Raw genomic sequence first — 24669 nt, 5'->3', positions numbered from 1 at the left:
CATTTGGAGTGCCTGTCAGAAATGGACATAGCAACCGGGCACGACTCGCATCTTTTGAAGCCAGGGGACCCTGGCATGAGGCATGGCAAAAAGTGGCGGGCTCTGTAGAATTTTTTTTTTTTATACTGGGGTAACGTAGGGGCCTAAAACTTGGAAAAGTGAGGTAACAAGTTTATTTAATTTATTTATTTTAATAGGACAGTGGAGAGAGAGAGGCTCCATCTGCTGCTGAGGACCGTAGAGAAGGAACTGAGGGACCGCTCAGTGCCCATGCCCAATGGACACCAACGACACAAGGGGGGCACCACGGCACATGCGCGGCATGGTGGAAAAGTCTCCGGTCGCCAGTGCGAGGAAGCACCAACACCCAGAGTGGAGCACCCACGGGGACACCACTCGAAGGAGAACTGTTGGCTAACTAGTCATTATGGAAAAAAGTGGCTTTTAAGAAGAAACCTGAATAAAACGAAGGTCTCCCTGATGGGCTGTTACAATGAAGTGTGAACTAGAGCACCTCAGACTGCTAAAAAGTAACAGAGGTAGCCATGTTAGTCTGGTCTTGGTAAAACAAACAAACCTCAGCGAAACCTCAGACATTTGGTTTGCAGACAGGAATATTTCAACTCTTTCATCAACATTCTGTGCACTGTATGCAACTCAACCTACACCAGGGTTTCTGCTGGCTCAGCTCCAGGTTTCTGGACCTTGGTCTAATATGAAACGTTCAACCCCACCGTGTTCTTACCATGTTGGAAACATTCTTTGCCTTCTCCACAAACAAGGTAGCATTGCTGGCAGTCTTGGTTGGTGAGCATTTCTGACTAACCTTAATTCCAGTGTGCAAACAGTAAGTCCTAATATCCAATTGACTGCTCAGTAGTATAGTACCAGGATGAGAATACATCCTTGCTGCTGTACAGCAATGTGGCAAAAACCCACAAACCAATATGCACTTGCACTGGTCAGTGTGAAGATCACTTACCAAGTTTAGTGAAACATCTGGTATGCTAATTTAGGTAATGGAAGCGCTAGTGAACCAGCCTCCAGGGTTGCACTGTGCCAGCTTCCAGACCACTCACTGGCACCGCAAAAATCAGGGCTTCCCCCCAAGGTCAAACCAGTCAATGCTCCGTGCAGGAGTTGACCATTCTGTCACGAGAATCACAGGTCCGATAATGAATACCCAAGTGGGGGAAGGACAGAGCCAGGTGGACAGTTTTATCAAATAAAAAATATTTATTTATGACAGAGGTGAATTTATAGTATTTATTCTAAGATTTTTAATAGACTGTGTTAATAATGAATTTACAGTATTTATTATATTTATTCTATGGCTTCTAGTAAAACGTGTCAGAGATATAGGGATGGGAATGGCAAGGGGAATAGTCTCTAATCTTAAAATATCCAGCTACAGTAATTAAATAACAGTGATAACTACAAACTCTTATGTACTACCCAAAAACAACTACAACACTAAGCTTATACAACAGGAAAAAATCAAGTCATACATACCAACTTACACAGCACACGGAACATTTCACAGATATCGGTTCGGTTGCGAAGGCCTTGGTTACGCCCGAGAGTCGGGGGAGGTGGCTGGTCCGTTGATCAGGCCGGCAGCGCTTTGAAGTATACAGGAAGGCACACACACGGTGGTACGTGTGTTGCGAAGACCTCCTAGAGCAAACTGTGCCATGGGTATTTATCCCCAAATCTGCACATCGCTTTCCCGCGCTTGCATATTACCATATATGGCCCAATGGTCACCAAGTGGGGGGTCTGTCTCCCAGGGGTTGGGTCGAAACTGTGCAGGTTTCATGCGACCAGGTAAGCCCCGCAGTTCTCACGCCAAGGTGATGGGTGGGAGAGTCTGAGGCTATTTTCCCCTTTTCACACCTTTCCTTTTTCTAAAGGCAATGGTATGCAGGAAGGGTGCGGACAGTTTCTCTCAAGGAGTACTGCAGAACAAGAGCCGCCTGGCCAAACTTTTTTACTGGGGGGGGGGGGGGCAGTTTCTTTTCTCTGACATTCAATGGGCACAAGGTTTCTCTCTTCACCAAGCGCCGAACAATTAGCTTTCTCTTCACAGCCCCGATCACTTTCTTCTGCCTTCTCTGAGCCGCACAGACATGAAGTTCATGCTACCACTATCTTGTGAAGACACTCTCAAGGATACTCACTGTCGCCTCGTCGTTACCGCAGATGTTCTTGATCACCATCATACACCAGACACAGATCTTGCTCACCTACATGGTTTACGCACTCATCTTCATCTCAATATCGTCATGATTACAGACGACGGTACTCACCTGCATATTCATCGTCTCGTTATTATTGTGATCATCATCGCTGCCATAGTGACTATCATAATGAGCGACAATACTCTTCTGGACACTCTTCCTCCCAGTCTCCATGTGACTACCGGTATCGCTCTCGCAACAGCTCCAGGGTTCCCATGCCACCATGCGCTTCCACTCGACCCTCTACACCATCTGTAAATGTGCCTCTCCCTCAAGCACACTCAGAACCAGTACAACTAGTGACACCAGAACAGGCACAACCACTGGAGCAATCCCCAGTGGACCACTCTGTTGCTTCTTCCTCTCCGGATGATGTGGTGTTCCTTGGTGATTCTTTTCCAGTAGATGACATTCGTCAATTTCAGGAGCTCTTTAAAAGAGTGGCAGAATCACAGGACCTGCGTGTAGCGGAGGTTCAACAAAAGCAACATAAGCTGTTGAAGAACCTTCAAAAATCCAAAATAGCATTACCCTTTGACACAATCCTAAAAATTGCCAATGATATATGGCAAACGCTGACATCCTCTCAGCCCACTCAAGAGAACAGACAAGAAATATTTTGCTCCCCCGAAAGGGAGAGGTTAAAGCGACTGGGACTTTTCAGTCAGCGTGTAGTCAACCTGTGGAACTCCCTGCCAGAGGAGGCTGTGAAGGCTAGGACTATAATAGAGTTTAAAGAGAAGCTAGATAATTTCATGGAGGTTAGGTCCATAAAAGGCTATTAGCCAGGGGATAAAATGGTGTCCTTGGCCTCTGTCTGTCAGAGGCTGGAGAAGGATGGCAGGAGACAAATTGCTTGATCATTGTCTTCGGTCCACCCTCTCTGGGGCACCTGGTGCTGGCCACTGTCAGTAGACAGGATACTGGGCTAGATGGACCTTTGGTCTGACCCAGTACAGCCGTTCTTATGATACACCCAGTACGCAGATGTTTTCTGAGGTTCGTCATAGACACACAGCACTTCCAGTACAACGTCCTTCCATTCAGCCTCTCCGCCGCACCCAGAATTTTCTCAAAGACTCTCGCGGTGGCAGCAGCGCATCTTCATCATCAAGGCATCACGATCTTCTCATATGTAGACGATTGCCTGATCAAGGCTCATTCATTCGAAAGTGCACTGTTGGCTACTCAGGTCACAAGAGACTTATTCACAGATCTGGGACTTGCGTTGAATGAATGTCTCGAACTCCTCACTCATACCACAAAGATCCCTTGTGTTCATTGGGGCACAGTTAGATTCTACAGCAGCCAAGGCCTATCTTCCTACAGAGAAGTTCCACAGAATACGGAGCCTGGGTGGCACAGCCATTGCCCCATCTCCCCTTCTGCTAGAGGTGGGGCTGGGCTTGGAAATACTGCAGCTCTTTCCCTGCCATTCACCCTGCTGTAGTAGCCTGGTCGGTTTTTGACCCCTGCCTTTTGATGAGGCAGTCGGGGTTTTCGCTGCTGCCGGAGTCTTTTGAACGGACTGCCCCAGCAATTGAGTAACTTGCGGCTGAAGTGCCTTGCTGTATAGCAGCAGCTTCAGCTGCATCTCGTGGTCTTGTCTCTCTCAGCCGGTCAATATTAAACAGTGTGGGCATTTATGGGGTACATGCCCTTCACTCCAACACTTTCCACATAAGGAGTGTCCATCAGATTCTGGCATCACGTCATGGCACTAAGAGCACTTTTTGAAGCCGGAGGAACCCAGCATTATGAACTGAGGGAAAAAAGTTTTGTTTTTTTTTTTTTTTAAACGGAAAAACTATTGAACAAGCACTAACTGACTAACTAACTATTGGCTGACTGACTAACTATTTACACAATACTTTCTTTAACAGATGAAGAGAAGGGAGTTGCTCCATCTGTGACTGTTGAACGGTTCGGAGGAACTGGTGAGAAGCCTGACTGTGCGCAAGCTAGCAATCAGCGTGAACAGCACGCACCCCACAAATGTGCGGTTTGGCAGGACCATGGCTGATGACGCTCTGACCTGCAGCGCCGGGACAAGCCCGACACCTCAAGTGGAGCACCCACAGGGACACCACCGAAGAAGAAACACTGTTTATAGAGCTCTTATTTTTCCTATCAGTGTCTCAGTCATATTACCCTATCTTTAAGAAAATTCTCTATGGGAAAAGTAAATTAACTTCAAATGAAGATGCCCGGCAGTCTTTGAAAGGGGATAGGTAAAGGTTTTCAATAATGAAAGAGTACAATGAATTTCATTCAGTCTAACCTTATCAGTGGATGCCAGAGTGGAGAATTAGAATAGTCACTGCACCTGCCAATAGCAAAGCAGACCTGAGACAGTTTCATTAGGTTGAGCGTAACAGACACTGAAGACTTCACTTGATTTTTCTTCGTGATGTACATTTCATGCATCTGCCAGAAGTCTGAATAATCTGGATAAAGTAGGATTTCTGCACCAGAGTTTGACAAAGCTGCTGAAGTGCAAATGGCTCATCTCCTGTCTTTAGTAGTCTTCATACACATAAGACAAGTGACAATTTGTGGTAAGAGTTATAATATTGACAAACAGCCATATATCTGTTTCCTACATGTCACTCTAGGAATCTAAGCCATTACTGGGAATCTCCTGTTGTAAAGAGTGACATTTGTAGCTTCAACTCCACATAATTTTATGACAACAACAGGAAACCTTACTTGGCTGAAGAACTGACCACAAAATGACATTTGCCACAAAAGCATGTGTCATGATTATGAGGATTAGCCAGCAGCCTGGGGATTAGGGGGTTAACTACACCTAGCCAGGTGGAGTGACCAATAGGAATGTAGGTGGGACTTTTCAAACTGGGACAAAGGAATTTGGGTTTTTTTCTTTTCTCCCTTTTGTCTCTCTGGGAGAGTTCTCTGCAGCTACAGAGAGGGACAAGCATGTCTCTCTCTCTCTCTCCAAGACACCATTCTTCATTTTCTGTAAGTAGGGTAAAGTTTAGGTAGTTTCGTTAGGTTTTATTGTGTTATGGATTGGGTATGGGATCTGAGATCTGGCACTGCTTAAAAGATGTTTTGGCTTTTCTTTGTAACTAAGTTCTAGGCCCATGGAGTTTCTCCATGAGTATATTTTGTTACCTTCCTCTCCAGTCATTATACTTGCAACCAGAATATTGTTGTAATAATAAAAGTTCTTTCTTTTCTTTTATTAACCTGGCAGTGGTTAATGGTGTGCCCTGATTTTTGTTTTAGGGGGAAGATTTCCCAAATGATCTTTCCCCTGGTTTCTTTAGCAACATTTGGGTGGTGGCAGCGGAAGTTTTATTCCCAAGATCTAGGTTTTTAAGATCTTGGGGGGAAGTTTTATACCAAAGCCTGGTAGATAAGGCTTTGGGGTACACTTGCTGGCCCCCACTTCTGCATTTATCATGCCAGAGTGGGGAAGGAGCCATGACAGCATGCTCTTGTTTTAAAGAAAGCTATGCTTCTAAACTTCCTTCAAAATTTCAAGGTTTAACGGCTGGTTGCTAGCAGAAACATCTGCTAGTGTATTCATTGAAATAAACCCAAAACAATATCACTGACAGTCAATAGCCTGCCACAATGCAAAGTTAAACGTCATTCAATAGAAAAGGATTCTGAATTCTTTACATATTTCCCACTGAAGCCATTTTATTAAATTAAGCTCTTATGGTGGAGCTCATTTATTGCATTTCTACAGCACCTAGCACAATGCAGTCTTAGTCCATTAATGGGGGCCGTAGCAAAACTGTTCCATGAGCACATGGCCATTGTTGCAGGCTCTGACATTGTCCAAAGACTGACTCAAGAGCTGGTGGAAAACATTTTGCCTCAGAAATGTGCACATAACACACCATTCTGCATTCCTACTAGAAACAGGCTGATTTTGAAGGCACTATCATGATTAATCTACTATAGAGCATGATGATAGTCTCACAGCCAGTAGTTCCTTCAACAAGCCAAGACAGACACATGGAAGGGAAGCAACTTGTTCTAGGTTAATGGTTGAGTCAGAAATAGAACCCAGCTCTCCTGAGGCCCAGCCTAGTGTTCTGTCCACCAGACTACATTCCTGCCTCACCTATATTTCTTAAAATACCTCTGTGTATGCATATAAGCAACACCAAAAATTCTAGAAAATGCATTTAATTTCTGGGTACAATCAAGTGCTAGGGCATCTAAATGCCCTGTGTTGCATTCACTACTAGCTCTGTATACAAAGATCTTTCCATTATGTGTGTCCATAAACTGCAGGTACTGAAATTAAGGATGGCCTAATATTTTTATTGTTAAGAGCATAGCATGCAGATGCATCTATTTAGAAAGCAGACAGGCTTCAGTTTGAAGTCTGTGGCATTGGGAAGTAACTCGAACTATTTATCACAATATCCAGTGGTAGTTAGAGGGAAGCAAACAAAAACTGGAAACAAAAGGCTTTCAGAAATACCATGTATGTTCTTCTCTTATCACCACCAACATGAAAATGAAAAGTAAAGAAGCAGCCACTTCCAAAAGATACAGTACTGTATGAACGGTGTTAAAATTGAGCTATTCCATTGCTCCCCCCAGCAGACCAGGGAGACGGGGAGCAAAGCCTCAGAGGATGCCGGCAGCAGGACAGCCACGGCGCGTCTGGGCTGTCCCACTGCCCGCGTCTTCCGCGGCTTTGCAAGTGTGTTCTTTCCTCCTCAGGAGCCCTAATTCATACAGCCCCAGATAGGCCCTAATTGACTACTACATGCCATAGCTCCCTGCTCCACAGCCCCAGCTCTTTCCCAAGGCTGGGTTTAACCCTTGCTAGGGCCAATGTGGGACAGCTGCCCAGTCACAGGCCTGCAAACATTCTAGAATGAATTATTTCAGTGGTCCATTCAGGCTATTTGTAGAGAACTTCTCTTAAAAGAAATTTTTACTTTAGAGTTGTTTAAATTCTCTATTTCGATTGTTCCAACTTTTCTCTATCAGTTGCATTGCTTGTGTGTGTTCATCCCCCAAACTTGCTGAAAACCAAACCAATATACTCGTGTCTTTGCTATAAATGACAGTGGCATTTAATTCTTCTAAGCAACATAAGGTATCAGACGGCTGTTCAACTTTAGTATACTTTTGTTTAGTAACAACAGGTTTACATGTATATATTATTGTTCCTACAAAATCCAAAGAAATGAGACAAATTATATTTAAGAAAGTTCACATTTTTAATACATTCCTATCCAATGCTCTAAGCATATAAAATAATACAATAAAATATCCCCCAAATGCAGAGTTGCCGGATATTAACCAAAGTTCTCCATTCCAACCCATATCACTTGTTACCCTCAGCTCAGATTTTCCCTATTTCCTTAAAAATCTTGGGAAAACAGCCTAGTAGTTAAGTTTAAGAGTGGAGGGGCCTTTCTTCAAAAGCTTTTGCAATAAATTTCTTTTCATCTAGATTAGAGAAGTTAGTTTGAATACCTCAGGTGATCTCAACTTCAGCAGTATCGCATGTGGATTTGTGTAAGTCATTAGGCCTTCTCAAGTAAAAATCAGATATCTTGAATTTCACCCAAAAGCTATGTCTTCACTAACAAGAAGTTGATTTACCACCACAAGACAACTAACATGTATGAGCTATCCTCTTAGAAAAGGATAGCAGAAAAAAGGAACTGTAGTTTTACCTTAATGTAAACTGGGCAATGACAGAAATGGCTGACTTTCTGAAACTGGTGGTTATTATGAGATAACTACAGTTTAATGGTCTCTTCTGGCCTTAGATCATGTACCCTGACCTCCTGTATTTCACAGGTCATTTATTTTTACCCAGATAGCCCTGTAATAAGCATTTTAGTCTTCAGGAGACTGTCTTACATATCACACTGCATGGAAAGAGGCGTGTGCTTCCAATCTCTAAGGCTCCTGCAAAGCCAAGGGATTGATTATAAAATATGCCCAGATAATCTCATTTAGCAAACCAAGCCCTATGCTGCACAGGAATGTGAAGAACTGTCATTACCAGTGTGACCTGGGGAAAGAGTCTTCACAACCCTGAATCTGATGATTAGCATGGCCCTGAGCTAAGTTCTCACTAAGGTGCCTGACTATGCAGCCACACAGCTTTCTCTAAGCCTTGCACAGGGGGCTAAGGGTGGCAGTGGAGAAAGAGGTCCTTCCACCAGCCCTGAAGCTGCCTGGACCAGCAGGGAGGAGTACCTCCCCACCAGTCCCAGCATGTGTAGCCAGGGGAAACAGGCCCCTCCTTGCTGTCCCTTGCAGTGTGCTACCCAGGTAAGACCAAAATGCCCCACCAGCCCAGAGCACCATACTGCACCCCAAAGCCCTTATCCTCAGTTCCATCCCAAAGCCCACATCCCCTGCCCAAGATCCTGCATCCTCCCCTTTGCACACCAATCCCGTCCCAGCACTGAACCCATGTCCCCAGCCTCATCTGTGAACTTCTTCCCCCAACCTTTGTCCGTGAAGACAAAGCCCTAGATCAGGGGTCTCCAACTCCCAGCCCTTGGGCCAGTTCTAGCCAGAGCGATTGTGCAATCTGGCCCTGGACTCCCTCTGGGCTGGGCGGGGGAGCCTGTCCGTTTCCAGCCCTCAAGCCCTTTCTCTTCCTGTTCCCTCCACCCATGGCACCCCATGACCCTCAGCAAACAGGGATGACTGGGGGGGCCTGGCGCTATGTGGCAGTGACCTTGGTCTCACACACCCCCACGCCCACACTCTCCATGGCAGCTGGAGCTGTGGGGAAGTGAAGCCCACCCAATGCACTCTGCTTCCCTTATGGCTCCTGCCACCATGAGAAGGCATGATTGCTGCCGCTGCATGGCGCCAGGTCCTCCTGATGAGCTGTGTGCTCAGGAGACAGGTGCGATGGGGGAGGGGGAGAACGGGAGAAGCAATGGCTGGAAGGGGTGGGGTTTGGGGACAGTAATACACTGTCCATCAGGAGACCCGGGCCTGATTGCACAATCACTCCAGCCAGGACTGGCTCACAGGCTGGGAGCTTGAGATTTCTGCCCTAGATTATAGAGGCCAGGTGTGATGAGCACTCTAGCATTGCTCCTTAATCAATGGAACAGCCACAGTCTGAAATCTTCAAGGTGTTGGAGGGTAGCCACTTGTCGTGAACATTGCAGTAATACAGTAGAAAAAAGAATGGATCTCTGTAGCAAGATCCACAGTATGCCATTCAGGATACAGCCATTGACAGGACTAGATAGCGTTACCACCTCTCCTGAAACCAGGGGTGCACCACAATGCTTTGCTGCTTGAGCTCCCAACCCGCACTCTTCAAACAACATTAGGACATACCCTGAGCGTATATAGCCACAGACACCATCAAAAAGCTGATTCTTGTAGCTTGTCAGTGAACCACCACACACTCACATCCAGGAGCCTTGGTCACTACCTGCAATGTGACACCCCTCCTCCCCCCATCTAACACAACCTCAGAGCCTTTCAGGTAGATGAGCAAATGTCCCAACATTACACCAGTTCCTCCTCCGTTAACATGTAATAGTGCTTTATAGAGTTAAAACTCAATAAATGGGATCCCTAACCAGCAAATATTAAACTTGACCTACAATAATCTGAATGATCCAGCCACTGCCCCTTTAAGGATATTGTACCAGCTGTGATGGAATACTTATAGGCTAGCTGGACAGTCATCAGTACACAAGCTGTTAAGCATGGAGCAGGTTGTACTGGTAAAGCGCTAATGTTAGCCTGGGAACTATTCCATTATGTGTACTTGGTACATAGCAGTATAGCTGCATGTATTTGGGATATAAAATGTGAAGAGTTTCCTCAAATCACTATAATATGTGCTTTCAGTCCTAACACTTTAAAGTATTGTAAAAGATTCAAAGCTAAGAGTCTGACCTTTCAAGATACTAATCATTCGTTATCATCTCTTTCAAGATCCGGAACAAAAATATATCCTCTCCTCGTGTCTAAATAAGGAGTGTAAATCAAAGATGCAACTTCAGTGTGCAGTTTTTAGGATAAAACAGGAAGGACTTTCATTACCAATATTTAAAAACCCCAATCAAAATCTTATCAGTTGAAAGCATTCTTGCAGTTTACAGTCACCTCACAAAATATTTGTGGTCTAATCTACCATTTACTGAGTTTAATGATGGACTTTATACAAGTGTGTCTTACAACTTTTAAGCCACACTTTAAATATATCTTTCTGAATATGTTTTACCTATGTTGTTATAAAAGTGACATCTAGATCACCATAACTGAAAGATTTGGGAGGAAAAAAAACTAAAAAAAGGAAGAATTAAGTTGTTTACTTTGTATATTTAACAGTACTGTTTCAGTGAGAAAAGACAAGTAATTAGGATTGCAAAACTAAAGCACGGATAGTTTTACTCTGGGGCAGGTGCAGTTGGAGTTATATTTCTAATTTGTTTAAAACATTAGTATGTTCACTATCAAGTGGACCATATTTCTCTAAGCACACTGGAAAGACACTGCACTACTTTAACTATTATTTCCATCTGCTCATTCTCATTCCAGATATGACTGGCCAACTGTTCAGCTGGTATGAAAAGAACCATCTCAGACAAAGAAGCACCACATACTTCCACAGCCCAGAAGGTGAGTGGGGGTTGGGAATTAAAAAAAAAAAAAAAAAAACACACCCCCACCCACCCAGCCCACACTACCTGGAGATCATGCAAAATAACTATAAAAAATCTGATGATAGCCATCCAACAGAAAGTGGAATTACATCAACTCCACAATCCAAACATCCCTGTCTAGGAAAAGTCATGGCACCAATGAGAGAAAATCCATTTTGTAAACCTTCCTTCCATTTTGAATAAGCAAATGTCACTCCATTGCTTGAGACTAGACAATCGCGTAGCACCAGAAATACTGTGAAAAAGTAGCAAATAGTATCAGCATACCATAACTCAGAGAAAAACAAGGGTTAACCAAGATGTTGTCATCCAAAGGGTGACAAAGTTCTGAGTAGAACAAGAGTCAATTGGGGGAAGAGAAGGAGATTGTTGTTTTTAGTTTGAGAGAAAGCCTGTGGGCTTGGTGTGGTGTGAAAGGGAACAAGAAGAGAGATTAAGCGATTTTACAGAGGAGAAATGCAGCAAGTGGGTTGGGGACTGAGTGCAAGAAAATGGTTAGAGCAGTTGTCATGAGTCTCCCCTCAGTGGCATACTGAAGACATCAGAAATGGGATGTTGCTAACTCAGATTCACTTTTAATCCTATGTACCCATGATCCAGGGTACTCTGAGGCTATGTCCACACTGGTAGCTTCTTGCACAAGAACAGTTTTGCGGAAGAGTTCTTGCACAAAAAGTCTGCCACAAGAGTGCATCTACACTGACATGTGCTTTTGCACAAGAGATGTGCTTTTGCACAAGAGCATCCATGGCAGCGTGGATGCTGTCTTGCGCAAGAAACCTCCGATAGACATTTTAGCCATAGGGGTTTCTTGCACAAGAAATTCATGTTGCCTGTCTACGCTGCCGTCTACACTGCCTTCTTGTGGAAGAGCTCTTGCGCAGGAGGGCTTATTCCTCATGGGGAGAGTAATAACTCTTCCGAAAGAAGCCCTGTTTTCCAACGCTAGACTGTAAGTTTACTTGCGCATGCAGTGTAGACCCGGCAAGCTTTTGCGCAAGAACAGCTATTCTTGCGCAAGAAGCTGCCAGGGTAGATGTAGCCTTAGTGTATTGGAATAGGGATTGTATTTTGTGCAAGTGATGTGCTTTTGTGCAAGAGCGTGTCCACACTGCATGGACATTCTTGTGCAAGAAAGCTCTGATGGCCGTTCACAGAATGGCCATCAGAGCACCTGTGCTTTTTCTGATAGGGATTTCTTGCATAAAATCCCCTCCGGAGCATCCACACCTGCCTTTTTGCACAAGAGCTGTAGCGCAAAATGGAGTTATTCCTTGTCGGGGAAAAAATAACTACCAGCAAAAGCCCTCTGTTCTGTCGATTTTTGTGTGTGTGCAAAAACACACTTGAGGTGTGGATGCTCTGCCGGTTTCTGCACAAAAACCTTGTGGTGTAGACATACCCTGTGAGAATTATCCCAGGGAGAACTTGGTGTAACGATTTAATGTACAGTAGTGTCCCCATTATCCGACCTAAATAGGTGGTCAGATTAACAAAAATGTCGGATAATACGGAGTACAGAACATTACTTGTAGTTGATTCGGGTGCTCCAGGCGAAGGGCAGCAGCACTTTGGGGATGTTCTGCTTGGAGGCTGCCAAGAAGGGCAGCAGCAGCAGGAGGAGGAGCAGCAGCATCCAGAGCAACTGGGCAGCAAGCAGGGTCATTCTCCTGGCCCGCGCCCGGGGGCTGAGGGAGGGAAGGGGCCAGGCAGGAATGGGGACCCTAGGAGGTGGGCGCACAGGGGGATGGGGATGACCCCAGCTGCACCGTGACCAAGCGGCACTAGCAGGAGGCTCCGACCTGTGGGCTGGACTCTCAATCAACCGCCACGCGCTGCAATTCAAGGGACGTCAGTGGCTGGGGCAGGGGTAATGGGCCCAGTCACATGGCGAGTCATATGACAGGCGGCCAGCAGCAGCATGGGGTTTTAGATTTGCTTTCAGGGGCTGCTGCTGGAGCCTCTTCAGCCAGGGAGGCTGCATGAGGCATGGCAGCGTAGGGTGGCTGGCCTTGGTGGCCGCATACTTGCGCTGCTCTAGGCTGGCTGGGGATTTCTTGCTGAACCCCAGGATTTATCCAGCTATGTTGGATAAAGCGGAATGTTGGATAAGCGGGACTCAACTGTACTTGTTATTGATGTCTGCTTTAGTTCTAATTTTTGTTATTTGAAAATTTTGCCTTTTGTTAAATTTGGCTAAATAGTTCAATTTGTTCAGACAGAAATTTAAAGAAGTGGTATAGTTGTACTGTGAGCTTATGCAGCTATATTAGTCCTATTTTCTGAATTGCTTATGTCACTAATGTAGTTTGTCAAGGTCTTAAGTCTCTTTAAGCTATAGACACGTGAAATTACAAAAACCAAATAGGATTTCCACTAGCCATTTCTTTCATGAATCTGTATAAAGCAATGGTGAATGTGTTACTGGTCCCCTGCTGTAGCAATCCACGGAGAATGTTTTTATAGCTACCAGGTAACAAAATACTTGGCTTTTTAGCTCAGGCAGTTTCAACCCATGCTTTTAGTTCTGCGGTTCCCTGGTGTGTCAGCCTAAGAGGGAAACCATTATGTGTGTGTATACAATAACTCTAGCCAGCCTTCCTTACCTCTGCAAGGAAAGAACTTAAATTTAAAGCTTGAATCCCCGGTACTTCTATTCCTACCTGAGTTTTCTTTTCTGAACATAATCCTGTCCAATGCTTTATAATTTTAGCCCCTTTTCTACTTTACCGTCATTGGCTTTGAGAACTTTAAAAATGTCATGTAATTTATTAATAGACATTATCTCATGTTCAGCTGCTTAACTTTTATTTTGAAAAAGTAAACTCAGCCAGTGGTTTGTTGCATGGCTCACTACTTCCTTTAACTAATTGCTCTAGGGAAAAGAAGAGTCTTATTTGGTGTTACTTATTATGGTTAGTACAGAATCTTGTTATTCATTTTTTTAATCAGTTTCTAACATGTCATGATAAGAGTCATGAATTTCCATTTCAAATCACTTTGCTACATTCAGCTCTAATTGAGAATTGCTATATCATGTTTTGAAGCTGCTGAAAGTGTCTGACAATTATTATGGAGTTCTATACATAATCCCACTGTGTTGCTGATTCCATAGCAGTCAACTTAGATTTTCACAAATTTTAAAACACACACAGAGAGAGAGAGAGAGAGAGAGAGTCAGATGAACACATCATCTGCCCTCTCAGTCTTTAAAAGCTTCACAAGAAATTTTTTCCAAGGACAGCATTCACTTTTACCTACCCCTCTTGTGATCACACAGCTGTGTGATCTCACCAGAACATTAACATTTAGTCAACTGCCAATACCGTATGTATTACAATGTAAGAGAAGTTCAGTGTTGTAGACAGAACATTGTCTGGAAAAAACAAATGGGGGAGGGGGAAAATGCAGTTTCTTCTGCAAACAGTTTAGAAAAAAAATATGATGCTCTAAATACCATTTCCAACTTTTACTCTTTACTTAATTCCTCTCTCTCCTCCCCGCATCTGATTTCACAATAATGCAAGTTCTGTATAGAGTTACACTTCCCCGAGCCCCCAAACAAATTTAAATTTGATCTCGCAGAGTGTGTCTACACTGCACTGTTATTGAGATAACTAGCATTATTTTGAAATAACATGAGCATCTACACTACCATTCTGTAATTTTGAAGTAACGGATGGCTTATTTTGAAATCTGTAAACCTCATTCCATGAGGAATAATGCCTATTCTGAAATAGCTATTTTGAAATAAGGCATGTGTAGACACTACACTGCTGCTATTGCAAAATAGCCCATCAGCAGGGCCATTCTAAATTATTCCTCCCCGGTGCCTCCTGGGGCTCTGAATGGAGATAGCACATCTACATTAGGGAAGCCTGCCTTGGACTAATTTTGAGGCTTCCCTGCAATGTATTTTGAAATAAGCTATTTCAGAATAACTATTCCAGAATAAACTTTAAAAACAACGAATAGTCTGGTAGCACTTTAAAGATTAACAAAAACATGTAGATGGTATCATGAGCTTTTGTGGGCACAGCCCACTTCTTCAGATGACCAAAATGTTGGATGTCCAGAACTAAAATAAATAGGGGAGAAGGACGGGGGGAAGGGGACAGGCGGGGGGGAAAGAGAACATAGTAGTGGGCATAAAAATATCAAGGGGAAAGCTGAGCTGAAATGTAATAGGAAAAACAAATAGTCAAAAGAGGCAGATAAGAACCATTAGTAGGCAATAGAGAAGAAGAATACTAACACCAGATATTACACAGACAAAAAATCATTGGAACCTTCATTGTTTGGTAGGTTGATAATGTTCCAGCCATCTAGTATCTTTATTTAATCCATTAGCATGTGAATGAATTGTAGTTCCAATTCTTCCCTGGGTATTTGGCTTGTGGACTCAGTCTGTAACAAAACAGCCACTTGAAGACCTGTTAATGAATACCCAGGTAGATTGAAGTGTTCCCCAACAGGTTTTTGTATGTTCCCTTTACAGATATCTGATTTGTGTTCATTAATTCTTTTCTGTAGGGACTGTCCAGTTTGTCTAATATATATTGCAGTGGGGCATTGCTGGCATAGATTACATTCTTGGATGTGCAGTTAAATGAACCTCTGATTTGGTGGCTTATGTGGTTGGCTCCAGTAATGAATTCACTTGTATAGATATGTGGGCAGAGTTGGCTTTTTTAAGTTTATCCTGTACAGACTAATTCGGCTATCTCCTGAAAGCTTTTATTCCAGAATAGCTTATTTTGAAATAAGTATGGAGTGTAGATGTACCCAGGAGTAGTCCAAGGCCGGCTGAGGCAGCTGGCACCCCAGGCGGAACACGTGATCGGCACCTCCGCCTGCACAGCCATCAATGGCATGATGTAATCATCAGGTGGCCCAGGTGCCCCGTTAAAGGCTGCACCCTAGGTGACCTCTGAGTTGGCCTATATGCACAGGTCACCCCTGGTCATACCCTCAGAGAGTCTATTAAAGATCAGAAGTAGGCCTAATTTGAGGAGCAGATTATCTCACATGTGCTTTTTGTGAGGTTCTTACACTGCCCTCTGCAGCATTGTCTTTGGAACACTGTAGTCCAATATCCTATTTTCAAAATAGGACTTAGGTCTGATCTTGTATTGGCATTATTGTATTTTCATTGAGACATAGAAATACAATAGCTGACACCTGTGAAGGCTTCAAGTGCCTGTTACTTCAAATATATTGTTCCTCCTCATCTCTTGTTTTTCTTCATCTCCCCACCCATTGCCTTTTTCCTTGTTTCCCTACATTTCTCCTGCCTACCCTATCCCCCACCCACTTGATAAGAGGCAGCAATTAGGCATATTGCTGTCTATGCATAATTGAACATTTTCAGTAGGATGCCCCCGTGAGTAGAAAACATTTGTAAGGCTAATCAGACACCCAATGAGCTAGTGGATTGTTTTAATGTGTATGTTTTTTTTTTTTAATAGTAAGGGCTGAACGTAACCCCTCCTCCATACCCAAAATTTGTCTCCAAGATATATACCCAATTAACCAACAATCTCCCAATGGGCAGGTCAGTTCTAGCTTTATTTTAGTACTGGTGAAGTTTGCCAGTTTTAAAGTAGAGAAAGTTGAACTTACGCACAGAAGAGAAACAGCATTGGTGAGGAGTAGTATCCTGTCTCTGCCTGGCTAACATGACTGATCAAATCATCTGGTGGAAGATAATTCAATTTGTACGCTAAATCAGATTTTACCCCTTCACTAGGAGCACTCATTGGGATGTTCCCTGTGATAATTCGTGTGTGGACACCTGCCCACCAGCAGCTAACCTGAGACTATCAAACTTAATTCGTAGAAGGCCACTGAGCAATGAGTTTTGAACATTAAATTATAGACCATGACTGTGATTTAAGAATTCACACAGAACCTCCTCACTGTTCAATTATCAGTGCCCTAAGCCACCTACTCACACTCCCACACATGTCAGAGCTTAGTTGCAAGTCACTCTGCAGTGATCATTTAATTTCCCCATGAATGTGCTTGCAGCAGGTGGTCATTTATGGATACCAAGACCTTATTTCAGTGCTGGTTTATAAAAAAGATGAGGCATTCAAAGGTTGGGGGATCATTCATCTGAGGTTCAGCAGTGGCTCCAAAGCTCTTTGTCAGTTTCAAAATTAATATGAGAGACATTTCTCTTTCAAGGTGTCATTCTTCCCATCAAGAACTTTGATTGAAAAAGCTATTCATTTATAAATGAACTCTAATTATTGTACTTTAGTCTAGTGTTGCTCATCATTTTATAATCATCGTAGGGTTGTGAGTGAGTAGGAAATACTGTTTATTTTATCCCAATATTCAGCATCTTCCCCATGTATTTTACCATGTATAAAGCATGTATTTTTGCGATGTATTATAACCTGATGAAAATATGTATATCTCCCTCATTTCCCCATAGTCTGAAAACTAAAACTCATTCCGTTTTGAAGATACAAACACATGTTGATCATGATGACAGTTTTAGATTCCCTCCTCATACAGGGTCATAGTCTGCTTTTTCCACCTGTGCAAAATTATACTAATTCCATTTGCAAGAAATAATTTTGCTACAAAATGGTGTAACATGGTAAAGTTTTATTGAAAGGCTTCATTAAGCTAATGGATTGCTATCATTAGAGCTGTAGTTTTCTGCATGGAGGTTATACAGAGCTTGTTTATTTTAGGGCCACATGGCAAAAAAATTGGCCCACCTGGCATACTTAGAGCGTGCACAATATTTATATGAAAATTTGGATTCTACAGCTATGAAAGGTTCCTAGATCTTCTACCTGCACAGATAGTGATCCAAAGGGAACTAATGCAGTTCTGTTTTCCTGCAGATGCAGACAACCCAAAAGGACTTAAGAGGTTGATTACCCTTGTTACAACAGTAATTTTAAAGCCCAATAGAGGGCATTAATATACACATTTGCTGTTTAATTCCCCAACCATTTTAGTGGTTGGAATGCTGAAAGGCATGGAAGTGAAGCCCACAGGTAAGGGGAGTTATTGTAGAGAAGGAAATATAGAAAGAAAAAACAGATGGAACAATGGTGTGGAAGATGGAAAGAAATAAAGGTGAGAAGCAGCTGGATTATTAAATAAGCTCCTTTTTACACACCAGGGTGCTGAATGGTTCAAAACAAGTGATAGATATTTATTGGCTAGATAGGCGCCAGATTCTACCTGTGATCTTTGTGCAGCTCTCATTGGCATTAGAGAAAGTTCTGCTGTGAACTAAAAGTAGTACTTTTTCCTAAAAAACGCTCATGTATACTAACCCAGAAATAAAGACAGATTTAAGCCCTTGATACAGTGAATTGGACAGATCTAAAGGTATGTTCCTCAGTACCAAAACTAGAAGCTGAAGACTGTCCACCAAGCTTCACATATCCACAATAGCAGGAACTCCCAAAAGTCAGATTAATGAGTTGCTTGCATGGCACATAACTGAAAGCTTTGTATCTGCATTAAGTGAGCATAGCGACCACTACAGGAGTGCAAAGAGACCATAATTCTGTCTCAGAATGCACTGGGTTTGGATTACTCTAAAGTGACAATGCGAGTTCTTGGGGAAGATAACTGCAGCTACCAGGAAACCAAATAAGATCTTTGTGTCATAGGAAGGTGAAAGAGTCCCAAGGTAACTGCCAATATGCTGTCAGCAATGTGACCCTTTCTTGCCTGTGTTAGGGCACAGAATTTGAGAGAACATTCACTGTTGCATGCATAAGCTCATTGTTTCTTCATATTGACACTTCAAGGATGCACTTGAAAGTTGCCCTAAGACTACAGATTTTGCAGTCAAAATAAGCCTCTATGGTTGAAGAACCCTCATGGATAAATAGCTAATGCATGCTCTGACATTCCGTTCTCCAGTTTTATTTCCCTCAGTCCTATATTGATAGAACTATGGTAGATTCTGCTAGGACCTTATAGGGCAGAAAGTTCTACACTTTGGCTGCGTCTACACTGCAGGCTTTTTGCACAAGAATGGCTGTGCAAAACTTGCGCAAAAACTTGCAGAGTGTCTACACTGCACATGCATTCTTGCAGAAGTAATTTTACAGTAAAGTGTTGGAAGACTTTACAGTAAAGTCTTCTTGTGCAAGAGTTATTCTTCTCCCCATGTGGAATAAGCCCTCTTGTGCAAGAAGGCAGTGAGGACGGGCAACAAGGGTTTCTTGCACAAGAAACCCCTATGACTAAAATGGCCATCAGAGCTTTCTTGCGCAAGAGAGCAGCCACACTGCCATGGATGCTCTTGCGCAAAAGCACATAGTGTGGACGTGCTCTTGCACAAGATCTTTTGCACAAGAAGCCTGCAGTGTAGATGTAGCCACAGATTAGAGCAGATCTAGAAGAGTTTGGATTCTATGTATTGGTGAATCAGAATGCATCCTGAGCTTCATGTTCCCAGAGCACTGTATGGAGGGAGGTTGTAGCAAAGCATGAAGGTGTTGCAATGGCATAAAACAAAGTATATTTGGCTAAACATGCTAAGATTTACATGAGGCTAGGTGGAATATCAAACATTTCCTGGTATTCGCATTAGCCTTGCTATGAAGCAGTCATTTGTCATCAGATGCAAATCACTTGCCTAGCAAGAAAAAAAATTTAAATATATAGACCTAAAACAGGAGGGGCAATAATTTTTGATGGGGAGCACTCCAAGAATTTGATAAGTGATCAAGGGCTGCATTCGTCCATGATATTAATGGAGGAGATGCAGGGTCTGGGATGGAGGTTGGGTGAAGAAGGGAACTCAGGATAGGGCACTGGGGAGCAGAAGTGGATGTAGGCTCTGGGCGAGAGTTTGGGTAAAGGAGGGTGTATGGTTGCAGGAGAGGATTCTGACCTGGGGGAAAGATGTTGGAGGGCATGCAGGATCCGGGAAGGAGTTGTGACCAGGCTCAGGGTTGCAGGAGAGGGTACAGAGAGTTTAGGTTGAGACCTGGGGCAGGAGAGGATTATGACATGGGCCAGTGAGTTGTGGAGGGAAGGAAGGTGTGAGGTGCTAAGCGCAGGCTCTGACTGGGAGGTGCTAACAGTAGTAGGTGGCTCCTCACCAGCAGTTCAGCGGGGGACCCTCAGGCAGGCTCCCTGGGTTGCTGGGGCCATATGTGTCTTTGTGCTGCATGCCCTCTGCATGGAGAGCTTTGTGTATTGCCTTCACCACAAGCATTGCCCAGGTAGCTCCCATTGGAGCTGTGACGATTGTGCTGAGGGTGGGGGTAGTGCATAGAGCCCCACCTCCCAAGGGGCACACACTGCACAGAGATGCACATGACCCTAGCAGCTGGCTGCTTTGAGCAGTATGTGGGGCCATGGCATGGAGGGACCCTGCCTGAGGATACCAGTGGGCTGCTGAACACTGGCAGCCCAGAGTATTGTGGCAGGTTGGATCTGGGCAGTGGACTATATTTTGCCTGCCCCTGACCTAGAAGAATGTTCAAAGATATTATTGATGAGCTCCTGATTGCAGAATTAGAGAAGGCAACATTTTTAACAGGTCTGGACCAATGGACTAAGATACTGACAGACCTTTGCTAAGTATTATTGATGTATCCAGATTCAAACCTCTGCTTCTCATAACAGAAACCCTTAAGTCTAATAAAGCAGCTTCACCTGAGTAGCATGATTGGTTGTTCTGCATTTTGAAAGGCTACATGAATCTTTGCTTGGTTCAGTTGAACCACTTGGGTACTAGCTGGCAGCTTGCACATACTAGCTCTCTCAGTGCACTTTAAGAGTCTGCTAATTGTTGAATTTTTTATGCTGAATGAATAAATCAAAATATGAAGCTGTGCTATAATAGGGTCATACTTTCAGCTGACAGCTCACTAGACCTCTCTGGTTTATTTGATGAAATTAAAAACACGTTAATTATTACCATTCACCATTCTTTCTTTCATATTTTTAATCAGGCACACAAAGGGGAGGTTTTTAAACACACTGTTTAAAGGCATTTCTTATTTTGACATCTCATAGGATTTCATGAAATGGCTCTCATGTCCTTTGATGAACATTTCCTACTTCTAAAGCTATTCAAAAAATCTTTTCTATAAAGCACTAAACTCTTCTAATTTACTTTTTCATCAGCTTTGCAGCCTGGTGAAACAGTTCAAGATTTTTCTGGGGCCAAATCCTGAGTATTTTACTCACTGTTATGTGGAGCAAAATCCCTCGGGTGAAATTCTGTCCCTAACTGAAGCAGATGGAGTTTTGTCATTGACTAACTTTACACACAGAATATGGAATTTAAGCTTGAGCTCCTGGTTAATCAGAACTGGTTTTCTCTGAAATGGGAAGCTGCTTACCAAAAACTATTTTTCACCAGCAAACCTGAGAGGTATGATTAAGGATGGCTATAAACAAATAACACAAGTATGTAGGGACAAAATTAGAAAGGCTAAGACTCAAAACAAGATCAAACTAGCTGGAGATAAAGAACAACAAGAAAACATTCTACAAAATTCTTTAGAAGCAAGAGGAAGGGAAAAGGCAGAGTAGGGCTGTAACTCAATAAGTGGTGTGGGAGAGCAATAACAGGAACTGTGGAGGTGCTTAATGATTTCTTTGTTTTGGTTTTTTCTCCAAGAAATTTGGTGGCATTTGGACACCCAACATAGTGAATGCCAGTGAAAATGAGGTAGGATCAAAGTCTAAAATAGCAACCTACCCCGCCTCCCTACCTTCAGGGTGCCCCTTATCCTGTCTTCCCCCTTCCGGAGCCGGTTCCAGTTCTGTCCGACAAGTTCATTGTCTTCAAGTCACCAGGGCCTGATGAAATGCATCCTAGAATACTCAAGGAGCTGACTTTGGAGATCTGTGTACCATGAGCGATTAACTTTGAAAAGTCATGGGAGAGATTCCAGAAGACTGAAAAAGGGTAAATACAGTGGCAATCTATAAAATCAGAAATAAGGACTATCTGGGGAATTACAGACCAGTCAAATTAACTTCTGTACCTGGAAAGCTAATGGAGCAAAAAATTAAGCAATCAGTTTGCAAACATCTAGAAAATAATAAGGTCAGAGGTAACAGTCAGCATAGGTGATGCATGGCAGAGGAAGGGGGGGCATTGGGCCCACATCTCCCCATCCCTTTCTCTGCCCCCACTCTACCTTTGTTCCATCCATCCCTACCTGCTTCTTCCGAGCATTCCCCAGAGCAGCACACCCCCATGCATCACCAGCATGGATTTGTCAAGAACAAATAATAGAATTATAGAATACTAGAACTGGAAGGACTTCAAGAGGTCATCAAGTCCAGTCCCCTGCACTGATTAGACCTCAATTAGAGTGCTGTGTCCAGTTCTGGGTGCCACATTTCAGGAAAGATGTGGTCAAATTGGAGAAGGTCCAGGGAAGAGCAACAAAAATGATTAAAGATCTAGGAAACATGACCTTTGGAGATTGGAAAAGCTAGGTTTGTTCAGTCTGGAAAAGAGAAGACAGAGAGGACATAAGTTTTCAAGTACATGAAAGGTTGCTACAACGAAGAGGGAAAAATTGTTCTAAACCTCTGATGGTAGGACAAGAAGGAATGGACTTAAATTGCAGCAAAGGAGGTTTAACCTGGATATTCGGGAAAAGCCTAACTGTCAGAGGAGAATAAATTGCCTAGGGAGGTTGTGGAATCTCAATTTTTGGAGATTTTTAAGGGCAGGTTAGACAAACAGCTGCCGGGGATAGTCTAGATAATACTTAGTCTTGCCACGAGTGCAGGAGACTGGAGTGGATGATCTCTCGAGGTCCCTTTCAGGTCTATGATGATTATGATTCTCTTGCAACTCATATTGGAACATTGAGGACACCTAAGGTAAAAAACAAACTCTCAACCCCAGTGGGTAGAGGATCAGGCCCCAAACATAGATTGCTCACTTGGCACATCCTTGAAAACTAAGCAGCTCATTGCTATTCTGCCTGATGTGTAGTGGAAAGACACTGGAAAGTACTTTAGAGATTGGATGAAATGACAGGTAGTAGCTTTGATGAAATTGCAGTAGAAAATGAACTTGAGATCAACTGCCCCTCAAACTCTGAAATACGGTGCATATTAAAAGAAGTTATTTTCTAGGTGAGAGTTGTAAAATGTTGACAAGACTTCCTCTCCCTCCACTATTTTAAATGGGCATAAAATAGTTACCTGAAATAGAAGAGCTGAGGAAGAGTGATGTTCTTTAGCCTTTGTTTCCATTTGATGCATACTGTAAATGGCCGGTTGGAAAGGTGCATGTAATGTGGTAGGTGGTGGTGCAGAAGCATTATGAGGGAGAATGGTTTTTGGAGTGCTGTGTATTTTTAGCATACTGCTTGTTTTTCATGTGTAACGGCTACATCACCAAGCCTATGAAAAGTTAATGATTCTCCAATACATCTAATTTTATTTGACAGTACATGTTACCTTTTGGACATGCACCTAAGGACGGGAGAATACAATTTAAACATATGCTTTGGATGAGGATGAAGTCCCTTCTTTTTTTAATGACACGCTTTCAGTAAGTGGAATGAAATCAGAATTCTTTAGATTTTAAAAATGTGCGAATAGCCCAGTGTCCTATTCTGGGACAAATTATCTGAGAATTGACACACAAGTAGAAAAAGATGTGAGATACTAAATGTAAATACAGCAACAGTCCTATACCTGCTGTTCATGTAAAACATAATTTGAGAAAGGACATTATGACAGTGCCCATAGGAATAAGCTACCACCTGTTTATTGAAACTATATATTGAAACCCTCCAAGTAAAGAGTTAGCCAATGTATTAAGCAGAGAAAAAACAAAACAAAGCTAAACCTCTATTCAGGATAGAAGATTTCTTTTAAGAATGTTTCTTCTTAGGTAATATAAGGAAAGTGCATTTGTTAGCGGTTATATCCTGCCATTAGTCCGTACCTTTCCCCCCCCCCCCCCTCATCAGGGGATTAAGTGTAAGTGTTTTGTGGGGAGGGAAATACAAATAGCCCACTCACTAATGGCCAGAGATGACCTATATATGCAGTAAGTTAACATTGTACTTAACTGGGAAGAGGCACAGTAAATGAGGGCTAGCTAGTATTGTATTGAGGTCTCTTTTTCCTTTCATAGGTATTTTAATTTTTCAGGGAATTAAGACACTACAGTAATAGACAGGTACTTGGATACTATAAGGTTAAGCACAGTAAACTTTTAAAATAAAATAAAATCAGTTCTACATCTCTCATATTTAGTGGATCATTTTTTGCTTAAAATAGAAAGTACATAGAAAAATTAAGATGTCCACTGTGGCCATCATATTTGCTTAAATACTTATGAAGGACTTTGCTGCTATTTTGCCATTTCATTGCAAAGGAAGACTTGATTGTGTAAGTTCCTTGCATGCAAAATGCCTGGTGATATCACTAGCAGCCATTAATGGAGAGGACTAGCAGAATTGGGTCATTGAATCATAGGTTTGGAAGAGGTCTCAGGAGGTCATTGAATCCAACCACTTGTTAAATAAAAGCAGGACCAATCCCAACTAAATCATCCCAGCCAGGGTTGTGTCAAGCTGGAACTTAAAAGCCTCTAGGGATGGAAATTCCACCACCTCCCTAAGTAACCCATTCCAGTGCTTCACCACTCTCCTAATGAAATAGTTTTTCCCTAATATCCAACCTAGACCTCCCCCACTGCAACTTGAGACTATGGTAATCAGAAGCGTAAGTTTTCATAGCCATCAAATATGGTTAAAACATAGTAATGGAAGGTTTGTTTC

At 42.9% G+C, this 24669-nt stretch overlaps 1 long non-coding RNA gene across 1 annotated transcript in view; it reads left to right on the top strand.

The window, feature by feature from the left end:
* Positions 1 to 5019: 5019 nt before the first annotated feature.
* LOC149524536 (uncharacterized) overlaps positions 5020 to 24669 on the top strand; it is a 29786-nt gene continuing 10136 nt past the window's right edge. The window contains exons 1-2 of the long non-coding RNA XR_016349342.1: positions 5020 to 5222; positions 10779 to 10859. This is a non-coding gene — a long non-coding RNA (uncharacterized LOC149524536). The remainder of the gene's footprint in view (positions 5223 to 10778; positions 10860 to 24669) is intronic.

Source organism: Pelodiscus sinensis, chromosome 4 (assembly GCF_052426305.1).
Source record: "Pelodiscus sinensis isolate ZL-2025 chromosome 4, ASM5242630v1, whole genome shotgun sequence".
NCBI classification, from domain to species: Eukaryota; Metazoa; Chordata; order Testudines; family Trionychidae; genus Pelodiscus; species Pelodiscus sinensis.
Note: the sequence above shows the minus strand (reverse complement) of the source record. Positions and strands in the feature narration are given on the sequence as shown.